Source organism: Nanorana parkeri, unplaced genomic scaffold, assembly GCF_000935625.1.
Source record: "Nanorana parkeri isolate BGI_ZX_2015 unplaced genomic scaffold, ASM93562v1 scaffold222, whole genome shotgun sequence".
Classification (NCBI taxonomy): domain Eukaryota; kingdom Metazoa; phylum Chordata; class Amphibia; order Anura; family Dicroglossidae; genus Nanorana; species Nanorana parkeri.
Genome location: NW_017306490.1, coordinates 1,656,511 through 1,668,686, shown reverse-complemented (window position 1 = coordinate 1,668,686; position 12,176 = coordinate 1,656,511). Strand labels below are relative to the sequence as shown.

Genomic DNA, 12,176 nt, shown 5'->3' with positions numbered 1-12,176 from the left:
CACACCAGCCACGATGCATCGTGGCCAGAACGCACTGGATCGCATTGTGGCCTGCTCACTTTGTTTTGGGGCGGGAGGGAGCGTGGCAGTGCATTGAAGTGAATGGTACCACAGCCATGCCCTCTGGCCGCAATGCGATCGGCCGCACGAGAACGCAAGGCACATCAATGCCTGCGTTCCGATCCGGTCAGAAAAAATGCTGCAAGCACTATCCCTCCCGCCCCACAACAAATTGAGCTGGCCGCAATGCGATCCAGTGCGTTCCGGACAGAATCAGGCCGGAACGCACTGTGGCTGGTGTGAACTAGCCCTCAAATCGCTTACAATAGTCTATGCTCATTGATGTCTAAAAGTTTTAGTTTCCTGCAGAATTAGTTGGTCTTCTGAGTACTGGTCTTGATATCCTGTTGAAGGGTGGCTCCGTTCCCTTGCAGGCCCCTATGTAGCCATCTATTGTGTGTGCTAGCAAGCTGTGTGTCTCTCCACAAACAGACACAGCAAGGTAAACCACTCTACTTTGCTGGACAATGTATATTTGTTTGATCTGGATTCATTTTTGAAAAAATATTTGAGAGCTTAAAAGGAGAACTATGAGATGAGTGATTTCCACTCACCTCATAGTTCTAGCCGACCTGTGACAATGAGACTGTCACAGGTCAGCTCAGTAGATCGGGAGGTGAGCGAACAGATACCAGCGTTCGCTCACCTCTCGATCCTGTCACGGCTCTCTGCCGTGACAGGGGAGGGGGCTGGATTCCTGCATCTATAAGCACACGCAGCTGTACACAAGTACTGGCGCATACCCACGTACAGCTATGGGATGCTGTACGCAGCACCTGCGGTGCCCTGGCGGGTGGGAGAAAGTACACTGGTATTAATGTTGAATGGGCTCAACCGCCCATGATACATGTACATGGCTGCAGCACGCTGCCACGTGAAGTACACCGCTCATGCTGTGATGCAGCTTTGTAGTGCAGCACAGCAAATGTACTGCACTGCATGTCTTCTCTCGATGCAAGTCGTCTCAGCAGACTTACATTTTAGAAAATAAAACATTTAAATGTGAGCAGTGGTTATACTAAAATATTTCATACTCGCATGAAAATAAATAACAATAGAGAAAAAAGGCTTTCAGGGCAAAGTAACAGGATTTCGTCATAGGGCAGCCCCCTACCCCAACATACACACAGATAATTAACTTTCCCACAGCTCCATTTATCTATTAAAGCCCTGTAAAATACCAGGAACTTCCGGGTATGGGGGAGAATCTGACCTGACCTTGCACACAGAATGCAGTGCTCCATTGTTAGGCCTAAACACGGTCATGGGAAGTTTAACCCTGTGTAAGCTCCAACACTAAGCTTATACAGGGATTAGATTCAGACCTTAAAGTAGTATTAAACACTCAATATGTTTTTCAATAATTAATCCAGATCAAACAAATATAACAATGCTCTGTATACTTTATATATTTCTTCCTATTTTTACTCCAACCCTTACAGTCGTCAGGTTTCAGAGCAGCTAGCTCCAACTCTCTCAGCTCGACTTCACTGAACTACCTGTCCAGTACAAGATCACAACAGCACAGTCTGCAGCAGCTGTCCATCTACTAACTTGGAGAAGGAAGGAGGGAGACAGGAGGAGAGGGAAGAAGTGACTTGCATGGCTGTGCCTGTGTGTTTTGTTTGACTGTACCTGGTTCACACCCGAGCGTTTCTCTGCGCGGAAACGTTAAAAAACAACCCCAAAACAATACATTATGGGGCTCGCTCACACCTGCACAGTAGTATGCGTGTACAAAAAAGTGGAGCGCCGTAAAAAGTACATGCGCATTCTGATTATGGTTGTAGCTGCAAATGCACGGAGAAACATGCGTCCAATAAAAATTGCTCGTTTTTGTCCACGCGTACGACTGTGCGAAAAAATCTCGCTGAATTCCAAACGCACACGTGTGAATGGAGCCTCAATGTTCAGCCGAGAATTTTCTGACTGGCTCCTTTGACAAAAATCAGTTGGAAAATTTGCTTTTGTTGAAACGGAGGTGCAGGAGGGGCCAGACAATGCTCGAATTTCTGTCTCAAAATTCAGCAGATTTGCATGTCTTCAACGGGAGAGCGTGAAAAAAAACGTGTGTAATGTATTTTTCATGTGATTTTGTGCCCAGTAAATTTAATCGTAGTAAATACGATGGTTAAAAAAAAAAAAAAATAGAAATGCTCAAGCCTGAAAACTTGTACCAAAAAAAAGGCTTTAAAAATTGCCTGAAAATGCTCACACTAAGCATTTTCTGGACTAAGCCATGTCCAGTTGTATCCCCTGCACTCATTACAGCATTTAGGACCACACAGTAAATGGTGATGCTCACAGTGATGATAGCAGATGGCGCTGTGCAATACCAAGTCTTAATCCAAATGAAGATCACTCAGTACTCTATGAATAGTTGTAAATTCTTGTTTGTATTTTTTTTAAAAGGTGCATCACGTGCAAAAACCAACATTTCGGGGACACGCAGGGTCCCTTCATCAGGGTGACATAGTGACCTCACTCACAGGGTCACTATGTTACCCTGATAAAGGGACCCTGCGTGGCCCAGAAACAAGGGACCCTGCGTGGCCCAGAAACAATCGATTTTTGCACGTGATGCACCTTTTTAAAAAAATAAATAAAATACAAACAAGAATTTATAAGTATTCATCGAGTGCTGAGTGATCTTCATTTGTATCAAGACTTCAATGGGACTCAGGTTGTCAGCATTGTAGAAAAAAAAAATACAGAACACTTATTGGTTCAGACTGCTGATCCTCTTTGTCCTAGCAAAAAATGATGTACCCTGATTGGGCTAATTCACAAAGCAGTCAGTTAGTCAACTAGCTTATATAAAGAACTTTGTTTACACACACAGAAGCAATTTGGCCTGAATACGTTAAAGAACCGGAGAAAGAGGTCTTCTCACTGCTTTGTGAACGCATCTGATCACTTCCTGAAGGTCCACATTTGGTGAACAATTGCAGATTATCACTGCTGTATCAATATATGAAGGAGTAAAATCCTTTCAGGAAAGGAAGTAACACAGAAGTCTAAGGTCTAGTGTACACAGATGCAAGATACATTTGAGGTGTGTCTGCCATGCTTTTGCAGAGGCTGCTATGGGAGAATACAGCACAAACTCTTAGCCCTCATTCACACCTTAGAAACAATGAATATGCCTGTTTCCAGCGAGTTTTGTGTAGCGCGTTTTATGCACATTTTTATGCACGTAAAACATGCATGAATGTGTGCATTTTTGCAAGCAGATCTTGACACATTGATGTGAATGAGCAAACACGCGTAAAAACGTGCATGAAAAATGTGCAAACTCACGTTGTTAAACTTTGTCTGGGGCCAAGAAGCGCAGAATCTGCCAAAAAGAAGCTCATGCACTTTCTTCAATCGACAGGCGGTTTGCTTCCAGTGACAAAACGCTCAGATGTGAACATTGCCATAGAAAGGAATGGGGGTTTTTTTTGTAGCATTTTTTCGGGGAGGTAAAGCGATACAAAACGTTTAGTGTGAATGAGGGCTTAAATATATCCCAATGCATTCCAGACCGACGCACCTCTTCTTGCAACTGCAGTGGGTGCTTAAACGGGCCAACGGATGGCGCCGCAAAGACAATAGAGGTTTTGCCTCATGAAGGGACCACACTGGTTCCAAAACATTGCAATCTTTTGCGATTGCGTGTTTATTATTATTATTATATTGTATATATTATTGACATCTTTATGTCAAAGGAAGGATTGATGTGCTGGTGACCTCATTACCTCCAAGGCACAAACTGATCTCAAATTGACTTACAAATGTACCTAAATCTAAGAACAAAAATGCTACATATGCATCGGCTTTCTTTTTTTCAGGAATTTTGTTATTTTCAACCAGTCATTCTGTCAGTAACGCTTTTGCTGCCTCAAGGAGAGGTGCGGCACCCTAGGGCAGGAAGTGTTTCAGGAGAACTAAACACCCCTCCTCTCCACTTCTCTATAGCATACACATGCCTCTGTATCCTAGACCTGATGTTCTCCGCTGATCAGGAGACAGGGTTGATGACAATTACTGTGGAGTGAAATTCCTTCTCCCAAAAACAAGGCATCAAAGGAGGGACAAAAGTGTAGGAACTGCTCACTTTCACAATTAAGCCACATTCACACTTGCAAATGGGGCCAATCGGTTGAGTTTCATTAATTGCTCCATGCGACTAATGCGTACAGCACAAATCTCACTGTTATCGCATGTCAGATAACATACAAATGCCCTCAAATGACTGCACAGCTGTTGGCATGAGTCTTATGGAGCAATTTCAAAAACATTTGGGCTGGAGTTGCACTTGCATACCAGGAAGCACACTGCTATCTTCCGAGTGTGCCTAGGCACTTTTGCCTACACCCGCATAGCTGTATATCTGGTACTACTGCCCAATTCAGGATATTTGTAGTGATGTCACTACTGTGATGCTCACTTTTCTCCTTGCATAAAGAAGCAAAGCCCTGCCACTACCAAGATGGCCCCATTCACACACAAAGACAGGGCAGCATGGTAATCCAGTATTAGGAAAAGATCGGATCCAAGGAGACCGCAGGCAAAACTGGTAACAAGTCCTTTGCCCTCTGTTTGCCTTTTTCGGGAACAACGCCCACAGTTCAGTTCCTCTCCAAGGGTGGTTATACGCTGTGCCATATTCACAGGAGATGAAACTTACCACAAAAAAGGAAGTGACCTTTCATGCTACTTGTGCCATATAAAAAGTCACGAGAATCAGAAACAAAACCCAAAGTGCAGCCCTTGTCGTGGCCCGTGAAGTCTGCTCAGATAAGGCCAAGCTTAACCTTTTCCTATTAATCAGATTAAATCAGTACACTGATACATGCAGCATAAGGCTTGAACTCATTTGTACTAATAATAAAATATGTGGTAAGTCTCTCTCCATTGGAGCCGGGTTCTTTATAACCCAATAGGTGAAAAGAATAGAGGCTCAGGGCTTAATCTTATCCAAGCAGCTGAGGATCATATTGCAGAAATTTTAATCAGCCACAGTGCTCCTTACAATCCTACCACAATGTCATGTCTAGGGTTACAAGATTATATATAGCCAACGAATATAAGGAATTATGTTTCTTGTAACCTTCATCTAATTGGAATGTCAAAGTAGGCTTTGCGCTATAAGCTGTTTAATTAACACTTAATTAAAAAATGAATCACACCTATCTGGTATAAGGTGGCAAAGAAGGGAGTGGTAAGAGAATCCTTTGCCCAGGAAAAAAAAAAAATCAGGGGCCGTTTATAAAAACGTGCAGAAGACGTGTATCTAAACCTCTGTTTTTAACCTTAGCGGGGAGTTTTTTTGTGTTGTACTGTATAAAGCCCTTCCACGTGCACCTTGCTGTAAAGCTGGTGACGAATTGATGAGTTAGTTTGCCATTTGTTTTGCTTGACTGATTTGGTGCAGTGACTCAGCTGCCTTGTGTCCAGGTTCCACAATACGCGCGCGTATTGTGGAACCTGGCCTTGGGGCGGCAGGGGGAGTAAATCCGGCCCTGCCTGCACCCAATTTTATCTTTTGCTAAATGTGCTCCAAGATGGAGACTCTCATAGTTTAGAGATAGGGCCGCACTACTATATAGAGGTGCCTTGGCAAGGAGGTGCAGCTTTCACATTTTCTGCAGAAGACGTGTATCTAAACCTCTGTTTTTAACCTTATCGGTGAGACAAGTTTTTTTGCATGCTGGCCTGTGATTGTGCCTGGAAACTTTTTGCTGTTGTACTGTTTATACAAAAGGTACATATAGCTAACTTTACGGAAATACATCTGACAATACCCTCCTGTAGTCTTTCAGAGGAAAATAGTGAGAGCTATTTAGGCACTATGTGCTTACAATACAATTATTTAAAATTTTTAAAAAATAACAAAGTAAAAAAAAAAGTCATTTCCGGTTTCGGCCCAACAAACTCTGCTGCGGGAGGTAGATTTGCAGTGCCATTCATTTCAATGGCATCCCAAACGCGCTGATACGTACGGAGCAAATTTTGGCCAATTCAGCAGGAATCGGTTAAAAATTAAATCTGTTGGTGACCCTATCCCCTTGACAGAGAGGATTGTTAGATCAACATTTGCCATGGGAACATGTAGGAAATTCCTGGGCCGAACTGTGCTTGCAGCCAATCAGTAAAAAACTCACAGTAGGAGATTCATCCATCCTCTTTTATTTTCAGCCCTAGACAGACTCGGTGGATCAGATGTAAACAGACGCAAGTCTGTTTACATCCGCCAGCCCATAGCGTAAAGGTGAACATACACCTTACGATTATCGCACGATTTTGGTCTGCGATTTCATATGATCATGGCAATTACTGTACAACCGTTCGACTTTTGTCTTTCCAGCAGGCTACAAAATTTGTATTGAATCATACGGAGAAAATATAAAAAAAAATAAAAATCGCAACAAGAACACTGCTCACACGCAAATGAAAATCTGTTCTGTCAATCGCCGAAATTCGTCCAGGTGATATTGCTAACGAATGCTTTTAAGGTGATTTTGAAGTGTTTCTTAAGGCCCCGTTCACACCTGAGCGTTTTACCGCGCGTTCCTACGCTCGGTAAAACGCGCAACAGGTGAAAACCCATGTTTGCCTATGGGCATGGTTCTCACCTGCGCGTTTTACCGCCCGTTCCATCGCGTGGTAAAACGCCCGTATCCCGCTGTTATCAGCCGGATACTTCCTCGGAAACTCGCGTTTGACGCGTGTTTCTTTTACCGCAAATCGCGATAAAACCGCGCGGTAAGAAACGCGTGTTTCCAGTACGCTAAGGTGTGAACCCAGTGTAAAAGAAGCTCATGTATGTTTTTGAGCTTCAAGCTACAATCCATACCATGCTCATGTGTGAATGGGCACCACTGAAAACAATGGGATTCTTCACGTTGATCATTGTCGTTCTTCATGAGACACAACAAAAGGTTCCGGTGTGAATAGGGCTAAATTTGCTAAAGCACCATGAATCGTAAATGCATCGCCATTGCTTTTTTTTAATAAAGTACTTGGTTTCCCCTTCATTGTATCGGAGTGCTGCTAATCTCCTGTCGCTTTTATCATGCACTCCACAATGGCTGCATGGAATTTCTTAGTCCCTTTCACACTGCCCAGTCAGAAGGGGATCCATACATCCTTTCCTATTTTTTTTTTTAATCTTGGCCAATTTATCTTTCATGTGGTCAAATTAAGGAAAAAAAGTGAATCAGTAAGAGCTTATACCCACCTTTGGGGCGTGTGACTGTAAACATTGCCATATTTATTATCGTAACACTTTTTACTGGAGTCCTATCTCCACCCCTACATTGCAAGCCCTGAGGAGGGCACTGTTTGACCCCAAAAGCGCATTGGCTGCACCAGTGGTAGTCAACTTAAAAGGTATAGGGAGCCTCAGCTGTAGCCCCTCATGTCACCAAAGGGCCGCACAGTCTGCTATTACACCCAATTTTACTAAATCAACACTACCGCTGCTGACGTCCAAGGGCTGCAAAGTGTCTTACACTTTGGCCTGTAAGTTGGGTACCAGAGGACTATGCCATCAAGCTGTTTTATCTGAAAAAATTTCAAAACTGGGCCCTTACTTTGAGTGTAGCGTCTCATCCTTTGCTTCCGTGATGCACTTGGTGTGTTTTCTTCCCTCCTTTGGGGTAACCTGTGTAATTGGTCAGCATGATGCACAGGGTTAGACCAGTGGCAGATTATAATGAGGGCAGAACAGAATGGGGGGGAGGGAATGCAAAAAAACGTTCTGCATTTCAATTTTTTAAAGGAATGAATACTTTTTGGTTGCCTAGAGTTTTGCTCTAAAGCCGATCTACAGGAGAAAAAAAAAAACTCCCCTTCCATAGTAGCTGCCCTTACACTGCAAAGGCTAAATGCACGTCTGGGTATTGGGGTAAAGCAGTTTTACTTACCCCGGCAGTCTGCGTTCAACCCGTCCCTCCTACACCTCATCTTGTGGACTGTCCCCCAGTGCCCTCACATATAATACAGGGCTATGGGCTCTGCATTGCGCTTGATTATATCAGTGGACCTTCGACTGCTGAAGTATAGTGGGGGGGTTGCCGGTCTTGGAGCTTGCGGGGATCAGGTAAGAAAATGCCCCTTACCCAGGTACCCCAGGCATAAATGAACAATTAAACACTTGCAGTGCACCCACTGTAACCCTGCCACCAATTAAGCATATACCGCTACGTAAGATCCAATTAAAAATTCTATTTCACCAACCCATGTCAAGCAAAAACACAAATGTCTGTGTACATTGACCCTTAGGCATGATCCAATTAAACTGGTGGAGGGCCCAGGGACTGAAAACAGCCCGGGGCGCAGTTAATACACACTCGGGCAGATGATCTCTCAATGTACATGACTGTTGGGTACAAGACTGTACATGACCTGTGTAAGGTTTAAATTTTTAACATCGGGCACTGCAAGAGTTAAGTGCCAAATTTTGCCTAGAGTCAAACATAACAAAATTATACTTAGCCAGTCCTCCAAACTGTCTGACTGTGAAATCACTCCCTCCTGCCTGTCTCCTCCTCTGCTCCAGCGATGTTAATGTCTCTCAGCGTCCTCACATCCTATACGCTGTATATAGAGAGAGTGATGACCCTAGGACCTTAGACCACTGCAGCAGGGGGGGGGAGAGAGGGTCCAGGGACCGGGTCTAAAAGCCGGTCGGTTAGGAGGATCGGGCAAGGATAACTATTTTTCTACACTAGGCAACAACGAGCACTTAACCCTTGCAGTTTGGGGGTAGCCACACTGCAAGGGTTGAAAACATTTTTACCCAGAGTTCGTCTTTAATTTGACGGTAACAATAACAATTCCCCTGATCTAGCACAGCATCCTCATTTTTAGCCTGGATGTATTGACTCACAGGACCTGATTTTGCATCTCAACTTCAGCATCACACAGCTATACACACAACAAACGTAGTTTATCATACAACCAGATTTCCAACTCGACATAACCAACACGATACAGACCGGCTGAGAGAGCAAGTTTCATTCAAACTTGTTGCCCACATGACAAATTAACCAAATTTGATAGAACAGCCACAAAAATAAGGATTTTTTTTCCAGAAAATCAGATAATGTTCATAATTGCTCTTTAATATTAGGTAAAAGTATATAAAACCCCAGTTACTAAAATCCCATAAAACCTTCAACATGTTATTGTAATTTTAAATACCTAGTCATTTTTAAAGTCTCTGGTTTTTAAAGTGACAACGCTCCATCTCTCTTTCCCAACTGCCCCTCCTACATTGTCACCCTGTCACATGCTCTACAGCCTCCATTCACACTTGAGCATAAACCATTTTCAGTCGATTTGGAAGTTTTTTGCGCTTTTTTTCATTTTTGAGCATTTTCATTTTGTCAATGGAAAGCTGCATGGAGGAGGAGATGGTCGTTAGATGAAAAATCGCGTAGACCCACTGAAGTATGAGGCTGATCCTGATTGAAAAGAACATTATGTACTTTCTCGAGCTACAGGTGATGGGTATAAGGCACCACTGAAAATAATGGGGCTCTTCGTGTTGATGCGCTTTGGGAAACAAACGAAAATACGCTCAGGTGTAAATGGGGGCTGGGGTGGAGACTACAAATGGTCATGTTGCTCATTATCCCAGTAAGGCCCACGGTTGTCACCATCAGGAAGCCTGGCCTGAGTAATGACATGCAGCCAGCAAAGACATGTGTGAATGTATGTAGACAAAGAGTTCATGCAAAAAGGCTGCAGAAACATTAAGATACAATAAAGGAAGGAAAAAAGATGGAGTATTTTTAAGTTGAAAATGTCAATTAGGTATAACAAGAGTATAAGGTATAAGCTCTGTAGCCAACTATGACTCCGTCAGTGTTTACATCTATCTTACGCTAGTCTTTTCTAGATTCTACTGCATTCATATACTGGAGAAATGCTCTGCAACTGTCAGGTGGATTGAGCTATACAGTAACTATGATATCAAGCCAACTGGGATGAGCCATGAAGATGCTACAGTACCAACGGTTTAGTTGGCTGACCCCAATGAAATCACACCACAGCCAATACACTTTGATGATGCGAGACAGGTCACACCAGGACTGTATGAGCTCATTCATGCAGATCTCCTCCCTGGAGATGCAAGACTAATCAGCCCATACATACAATGCCAATTTGGCCATCATGGTAAACAATTTTCCATGTGCTGATGCTGCACACGGAATGGTAAAAAGACGGCAATCACTACACATCAATTAATGCGAATGTAGAATAAATTATTAAAAAAAAGGGAGGAGAGGGATGGAGGCACCGAACAGATGAAGTCCGATCAACACCCACAGATATCCAAATGACTTACCAAAGGCTTGCAGCAAGCGATCAACCACACTAAAGACACATTCAGTCCTTGGCATTGAAGATCTTACAAGTGGATGAGTGAAAAAGTTTAAACGATGCAAGAGGTCTGCCAGATCCAGCCAGATATGAAAGATCGGAAGCCACCCTGGGCGATCCCATGCGATGGGGGTCTGCAGCGTTCAGATGAATGGACGATCAGGGCGTAGCTGTCTATGCAGCTGCTGCATCGCCTGCTCTCTGCTCTGGAACAATGTGTGCAGCCCACGCCCAGAGAGTTGCTGGGCGCCACGCCCACCCAGTGGGCGTCAGTCATCAGGTGCATGAGAGCGGCGAATGGGCAGGGGGCGTGGCCTCAGCGGATAGACCGCCCCTCATTGGCTTATAAGAGTGAGCATTGCTGCAGCGTGGGGGGAGCTGCAGTGTGTTTAATAACAAGGGCAATGACAGTGTAAATATGTCATGATCAGGAACTGACTGCGATGGATAATTAAGTATCGGAGGTGTAGGTGATCATATGGAATCCCAGCTTCCTGTTTCATCTAAAACCAGTAACAAATATGAACAGGGTGATGGAGGATGTTATTTGTCAAAATATCTGAATAAACCCAATAACTGAAATCTCATGTAAGCTTTAACGTGTTCACCTCCCTTCCCACTGCCAAAATGCATATATGTGGGTGGACATGAACGCTGGGCTGCTACATATACAGTATACAGAAAAACACACACACACACACACACACGTATATATAATAGTGTTTTTTGTTCAACCCATAGGCTGAATGAAAAAAATAGAACAGATTCTTCAATTAAAGCTTGCAAGTGTTGATGTACGATACCCTCGCGGTTTGCAATTTATTCTGATAGTGGCAACCAGCTAGCTGATTGGCTGCCAGCTGTTTTCCGCCGAGAATTTGCAACCTGCTCTTTCGATCAGCTGTTCGAGGGATACCGGGTGGAAGGAAAGGCTCATCACCTCCCGAAATCTGTACTGTGTGTTCCCCTACTTAAAGGGTTTCTAAACCCTCCTTTTTCTTTGCATATATCTACTGCTAGTAAGCAGTAGATACCGTGTTTCCCCGAAAATAAGACACTGTCTTATATTTTTTTGGGGCTCAAAAAAACACACTAGGTCTTATTTTCGGGGTAGGTCTTATTTTTATTTTTTTTTAATGTACAACGATCCACACTTATTCATGTAGAAAAGTCTACATGTATTCATATACAAAAAAAAGGTGATCAGGGCAATCAGGGGTGCCGTACCTTTCCAAGAGCAATTTGCTAACCAATCTCTGGCCAGAATGAGCGAAGCGCGCTTTCACCATCAATTCCTCACATGCGTAGTGCATTCGATATCACTCCGCCTGTGACTGGAGTCGGCTCTATAGTAGAGGCATCAGCGGAGGCTCTGCTCCCTCTGGTGCCGCCTCGCTTCCTCTAGCGCTGGCTTAGTTGGCAACGCTGATTCTCTCCCGCCTATCTTCAGGTTCCCCCTTATGCCACCACCGGCCCTGGGAAAAGTCACAACTAGGTCTTATTTTCAGGGTAGGTCTTATATTTTAGCAATTCCTGAAAATAGTACTAGGTCTTATTTTCGGGGTAGGTCTTATTTTCGGGGAAACAGGGTATATGCCAAAAGTTGTTTTTCCTTGCTACTAAATATTCCACAGTCAACTGTTAGTGGTATTATAACAAAGTGGAAGCAACTGGGAACAACAGCAACTCAGCCATGTAAAATGACAGAGCGGGATCACAGTGCGCAGAAGTCGCCAACT

The 12,176-nt window shown here is 43.7% G+C and overlaps 1 protein-coding gene across 1 annotated transcript in view; it reads right to left on the bottom strand.

Annotated features, from left to right (window-relative positions):
* Positions 1 to 10,487, bottom strand: part of HRAS (HRas proto-oncogene, GTPase) — a 56,406-nt gene extending 45,919 nt beyond the window's left edge. Inside the window, exon 1 of the mRNA XM_018556037.1 lies at positions 10,403 to 10,487. The gene's annotated coding sequence lies outside the window, so the exon portion shown is untranslated. The remainder of the gene's footprint in view (positions 1 to 10,402) is intronic.
* Between the last annotated feature and the right edge of the window lie 1,689 nt (positions 10,488 to 12,176).